We start from the raw sequence: 6,664 nt of genomic DNA on the forward strand, positions 1-6,664 counted from the left end.
GTGGCATAGATAATGTGTGAAAATCGACTTGTAGAAAACTTGAATATGTGAAAGTTAAGGACCATCTGTGTCCACATTCCACTTGGCTTTCCCCAGAGCTTAGTGATATAAATCCTTCAGCTGAAATTCAAGGTCACCATAACGATAACTAATATCATATATCACTTTACCACCTAGTTTACAAAACACTTTTACTCATTATCCTGCTCAATCCTTATCCCGGGAGGCAGTGAATATCCTTATTCTACCCTTGAGGGAACCGGGGCAACCAGCAATTTTTATCTTCCTTCCAGGAAATATAGAGACTAGTCAGAAATGCAATTTTGCAAATTGTTTCCCAAAGGGTGTTCTGCATGCAGATTGTTGATCCCATAGGACAGTGGTTCTCAGACTCTAGTGAGCATCAGAATTGCCTGGATAGCTTGTAAAAAAATACAGATTGCCCCTTCCCTCCCCACCCCCCACCCCCACCCCCACCTCCCAGTTTCTGATTCAGTAGGTCCGGGGTGGAGCCTGACAATTTGCATTTCCAACAGCATTCCCAATGACACTGCTGTTGGTCCAGGGCACACACTTTGAGAACCACTACCATAAAATATTCTCTAAAGAAGGGGTTCCATGGTCAAATTCAGAGATATTTACTATGTAATAGAATACAAAATAGCTTCAGCTCTGAAAGGGAAAATGTAGGAAGAAAGAGTAGTTGTACTAAACTAATAAGATTGTGAATAATTTTTATCTAAAAGTTCTTTTTAAATGTCATGAATGTCTTCTAAACTAAAATGGAGGGGGAGGATATAATGTACTGAAAAATAAAATGAAAGATCATCTACAAATCTTAATGAAAAATTCTTAATGATTTAGGAGAAAGTTTATGATGAATGATGTGATCTTAACCATAGACCTTAAAATAGATTGATCTTTTTCTGTGTGGGGGGGTGGAGAGAGGAAGACAGTGGTTATCTTTGGATTTTGAGCATATGCATAAATTTTAGTTTCTTCTTTGGACTTTCTACAGTATGTGCATATTATTTGCACAGTCAGGAAAATAAATATGTAATTTTTTTAAAAGGTGCTTACACTCTATAGGCATCTCAATTTTAAAAAGATCCCTATTTTTTTTAAGACCACCTTTAAGCACTCTCTGATAAAATTACACATTTCTTTTAACATAATTCATACAAAAGGCAATTTGGGGCTATTTACTAGTGCAAAAAATCAATGGGGATCAAATTACCACATTTCATTGCATAGAGGCTGTAAGGAAGGCACATTTAAACTAGACTGTTCTTTTCTCTTCTTTTTTCTTGTTTCCCATAATAATCTAATTTCTCCTTACCTACTAGTCTTCTGTATTTTACTCAACTGTGTTTGAAAACTGCCCCAAAGTTACTGGCCAATTTTTGGTATTCATACATTACAATGAATGTCTTGTTAATTTCAGGAAAAGAGGAGTAAAACCATGCCTATTGTGATACGCTGATAGGAACAACCACGTGCTAGAAGACTGTTCCTGCAGGACAAGTTCATACTATACAAGTTCCATTGCACGGAAAATATTCCCCCCGAGAGAAAGAATGAATCAAGAGTTCAAAATTAGCTGAATTTCAAAACATTTCCCAGGAAGAAGACCTTCAGCGTTGCCCTGGCGGAACGGAGACAGGCCCTCTGGTTGGAGATATGTGTAACACACCGACTTACTGTGACCTAGGAAAGGCCGCCAAGGATGTCTTCAATAAAGGATATGGATTTGGCATGGTTAAAATAGATCTGAAAACCAAGTCCTGTACTGGAGTGGAATTTTCTACTTCTGGTCATGCTTACACTGATACAGGGAAAGCGTCAGGCAACCTAGAGACCAAATATAAGGTCTGTAACTATGGACTTACCTTCACCCAGAAATGGAACACAGACAATACTCTCGGAACAGAAATTTCTTTGGAGAATAAGTTGGCTGAAGGGTTGAAACTGACTCTTGATACCATATTTGTACCGAACACAGGAAAGAAGAGTGGAAAATTGAAGGCCTCTTATAAACGGGATTGTTTCAGTCTTGGCAGTAATGTTGATATAGATTTTTCTGGACCAACCATCTATGGCTAGGCTGTGTTAGCCTTTGAGGGTTGGCTTGCTGGCTATCAGATGAGTTTTGACACAGCCAAATCCAAACTGTCACAGAATAATCTCGCCCTGGGTTATAAGGCTGCAGACTTCTAGCTGCACACTCATGTGAATGATGGCACTGAATTTGGAGGGTCTATCTACCAGAAGGTTAACGAGAAGACTGAAACGTCAATAAATCTTGCTTGGACGGCTGGCAGTAATAATACCCATTTTGGCATCACTGCTAAATATAAGCTGGATTGTAGAACTTCTCTATCTGCTAAAGTAAATAATGCCAGCCTGATTGGACTGGGTTATACTCAGACCCTTCAACCTGGTGTCAAACTGACCCTATCAGCTTTAATCGACGGAAAGAACTTCAAAGCAGGAGGTCACAAGGTTGGGTTGGGATTTGAACTAGAAGCTTAATGTGATTTTGAGTAAAGCATTCGATTTGTCCCTGGAGGTGAAGAGAACCCACTATGTTTTGGCCTTAAAATTCTGCGAAATTTCAAAAGTGTGAACTTTTATTCTTCCAAAGAATTATAATCCTCCCCACACTGAACTCTAGAGATCGCAAGTCCATCCTAAGAGAGGTACTTGAAGGCATGCCTGGAAGTTGTCATATTTGTGCCACATTTCAGTTGAGTTCTGCAGGGTTATTTTAAATGTGTTCCTCAGCGACAATGTAGTGTCATGTTACAAAGGAAATGACCCGATCCTCCAGTTTGTACATCACGTCCTGCATGTCCCACACCACTTTTTCATGACTTTTTAATATATTGATCTCTGTGCTGTAGTGGAATCTTTGGTTTTGCATCAGAGTAAAATAAAATAAACCCATCACATTTGGAACATAAAAAAAAAAAAAAAACATTTCCCGGATAGACTCAATACAATTTTTTTTTTTTTTTTGCAATAGGTAGCTTAAATCAGATTGGGGCTGCTTAAAATGACTACCAATGGTTCTTATTTCTGTAATATGTTCATGAAAATACCCCTTCAAAAATGCAGTTAATGCATATGTTGCATACTGTTAGGTGCCCAATTTTGTCAGAGCTACAAGAAGTTCCCTACCATGAAAGAGCATCTCTCTAAATTGGTAGAGGTAAAATCCATACATAAGAAACAAAGAGACAGATGAAGGACACTATAAATGAGCAACTCAGTGAAGTTAGCCCATGAAACAAGGGCAGGAGCCATATCCCAATCATCTCCAAAGCTCTCTGGACACTGCTAACAGAGACACTACTAACAGAGAAGTGATAGTTCAGGGTGTTTGGCAGTGTAGCAATTCCTAAAGGATTTAAAAATCTCCTAAATTAAAGTGGATTTTTGTTTAGACAAGTCTTCAGTAAGGAGGCATTTCTTTTTTCCTTCTTTCTCCTACTGCTTTCAGCCCTCAGTACATTTCCTATTCCACCATGAGCTAGTGAGGGAAACAGACATGAGGGAGCATTTCCTCTAGGGAATCTGGTAGCTAGGATGCTCTTGGCCACCAGAGAAAACCCACTCAAGTAGACAGAATAAAAAGGAAATCCCCTATCTCACAAGATAGGAAACAGAGTGAGGACGGGTTCCAGGTGTACTGGGGTTAGTGGTTTCTGCCAATGGACCAGGTTCCTTTATCTGGCACCCACCAGCTCCCTCCTCAGGCGGGTAGCAATATGGCTGCTGCAGTCCCAGGAGGTGCTGTCCCAGATACAAAGTAGAGAGCAGGGGCAGGCAAACTGTGACCCGTGGGCCAAATCCAGACCATCACCTGATTCTGTAAGTAAGGTTTTATGGGGACACATCTCTAGGAGTTCCTTTACATATTGTCTGTGGCTGCTTCCACTCTAGAACAGAAGAATTGAGTAGCTGAGACCAAGAATTTGAAAAGTTCTCCGAAAGCCAGGCCAGGCCAGACCACTGCTGTGCATCACTCACATAGCCAGTCCTGCCTCTAAGGAGCCATCCATCCATCCACCCGCCCATTGACCCGTACTTTCACAAACATTGCTGGGATACTGTGTCTCTGCATGGGTACTTTCAGCTGAGGTGCACACACACTCACACACACGCATGCACATACACACAGAGCACTATTTTAAGAGAAAGCGATCCCAGACACTTGATTCTCAGAAACTTGTTTCTGAACTGCTTGACCCTTAACATTTCTAAACCCGTTTCTTTTTTTAAAGATTTTATTTATTTATTTGACAGAGAGAGACACAGTGAGAGAGGGAACACAAGCAGGGGGAGTGGGAGAGGGAGAAGCAGGCTTCCCGCAGAGCAGGGAGCCTGATAAGGGACTCGATTCCAGGACCCTGGGATCATGACCTGAGCCAAAGGCAGACACTTGATGACTGAGCCACCCAGGTGCCCCCAAACCCCTGTTTCTTCTTGCTCCCAGTCCTTGGACTAATCATTCTCTAACCTGTCCTCCTCCTTCAGGCTCAGGTGTCTGTCTTCATGGGGCTGCCTTGCATACTGAGCCTGATAGTTTAATAAACTAAGACTGTGAGGGTGCCAGGCCTGGCGAAGAGAGGAAGGGAACTTCGAATAGCATCATGGAGGGTCTCCTGTGAGCCACGCATGACTCCAGGCATACTACATGCTTCCTAGCTTCACATCTGAAGTCAGGGGCAGGCAGGCAGGCATGCAGCTGGGGACGGGTATGTGGAAGGACCCTTTCATTAAGAGTTCCTAGAGAAAGATTGTTTCTCCAATTTGTTTAACAATTAACTGGGATCTTCTCATGCTCAGGCTCCTGCTAAACTAGATATTCTTTCTAGTCTTTCCCTTTCCTAGTCTCTCTGAGGCCTTGGAAAATTAAAATTAGAGTGAAACCAGAGATGGCTCTGAAAAAATATTCCCAGATTATTCTTAAAAGGGCCTTGTGCAAAGTGTTAACAATACCGAACCCAGAGGGAATGATATCAGTTCTCTGGGAAATGAACTGTGAAGAGAACCATCATTTTTTTTGAGCATCTACTATGTGATTTGTATATTAATCCCATCTCATATTCACAGTAAGCCTGTGATATATTGAAATTACTTAAAAATAGTATTCACTGCAAAATGCAGAAAAGCTAACTACAGTGACAAAAAACTAAGTAGTGCAGTAGGTGATGCTGGCATCGATTCAGCTTCTCAGTGATGACATCTAGTGATGACAACTAGTTCCTTTTTCTGCATCATTAACCTTAGCAAGTTGACATTCAGTCTTATGCTTGTTGTCTCTTAATTGCAAGATGGCTGCCTTAGCTCCAGATATCACTTCCATATTCAAGGTAGAATTAAGAGGGAAGTACAGGGCTGGCCACATTAGTCTCCATTTTATCAGGAAAGCAGAAACTTTCCTAGAAACCTATGAGACTTCTACGTAGGTATCATTGGCCAAAGCTGGATCGCATGGATACCTTTAGTTGCAGAGGAACTGGAGAAAATCGGAATAGAATTGTCAGGTGCCCTTAGACTACGGATGGGCAAACAACAACCAAATCTGGACCACGGTCTGTTTTTGTAAATAAAGTTTGGTCTCAATACAGCTGCATACATTCATTTATGTACCGTCTCTGGCTATTTTCATGCAACAGCAGCAGAGTTGTGGCAAAGAGTCAAGGGTCTGCCAAGTCTAATTATTTACTATCTGCCCTTCTGCAGAAACGTTTACCAATTTCTGCCATAAGCCACTCATGAGCCATCACCTAAGTTAGGCACTTCTCTTCTGAAAACAAAACTGGGAGAGCCTCAAGAGCAACAAGAAGAGGACTCGGTCATTGGGTAGGCCACTAACATTATCTGCCGCACACAGCCACTGTTACCTGTTTTAGATGAGGAGACTGAAGACCATAAAGGGAAGTAAACTGCTCAAGGACTCAAGTTGAATGAGTATAGTCCAAGTTCAAACTAAGGGCTCTCTGAATTCATGGTTTTCTGATCATATCCTATTTTTGTGAGTTTCCCATCTGTAAAGGGGCTGTGAGATACTCACCTGTTATTCAATTCAGTTCTTAAATGAGTTGCACAAAAGGGCAGAGGGCCGATGGATCTATCTTAATAGGTTCGCAAGATAATTAAGCATTTACTTTTAAGTTGTATTTTTTTCAAAGATTTTATTTATTTGATAGAGAGAGAGCAATCACAAGCAAGGGGAGTGGCAGGCAGAGGAGAGGGAGAAGCAGCCGCCCACCCACCTCGACTGAGCCAGGAGCCTGATGCGGGACTCGATCCCAGGACCCTGGGATCATGACCTGAGCCGAAGGCAGATGCTTAACCGACAGAGCCACCCAGGTGCCCCTTAAATTGTATTTTAATACTCATTTCCCATCTGATTCTCTTTCAACTATGTGTATACACAAGCTGATAGACCCTGATCTACTTTAGATAGGTTTTTCTCATCTTTTCTCCCCAGCACTTGACATAGTGCCTAACACGTAATGAGGGCTCAATACATTTGTTTGTCGTAGCCCCGACTCCATAATGTCTCACACCAAGTAAATATATGCCATTCATGGTTGCATATATTATGACCCTGGTGAGGCTGTTAATTACATCAGTGGATACCCACTGTGCA

At 41.6% G+C, this 6,664-nt stretch overlaps 1 pseudogene; it reads left to right on the plus strand.

Annotated features, from left to right (window-relative positions):
- LOC112806150 (non-selective voltage-gated ion channel VDAC3 pseudogene) overlaps window positions 1–2,620 on the plus strand; it is a 28,663-nt pseudogene extending 26,043 nt beyond the window's left edge.
- Window positions 2,621–6,664: the final 4,044 nt, after the last annotated feature.

The sequence above is a fragment of the Callorhinus ursinus genome, unplaced genomic scaffold (genome assembly GCF_003265705.2).
Source record: "Callorhinus ursinus isolate GAN/ISIS: 27379988/994484 unplaced genomic scaffold, GSC_fseal_2.0 scaffold35, whole genome shotgun sequence".
Classification (NCBI taxonomy): Eukaryota; Metazoa; Chordata; class Mammalia; order Carnivora; family Otariidae; genus Callorhinus; species Callorhinus ursinus.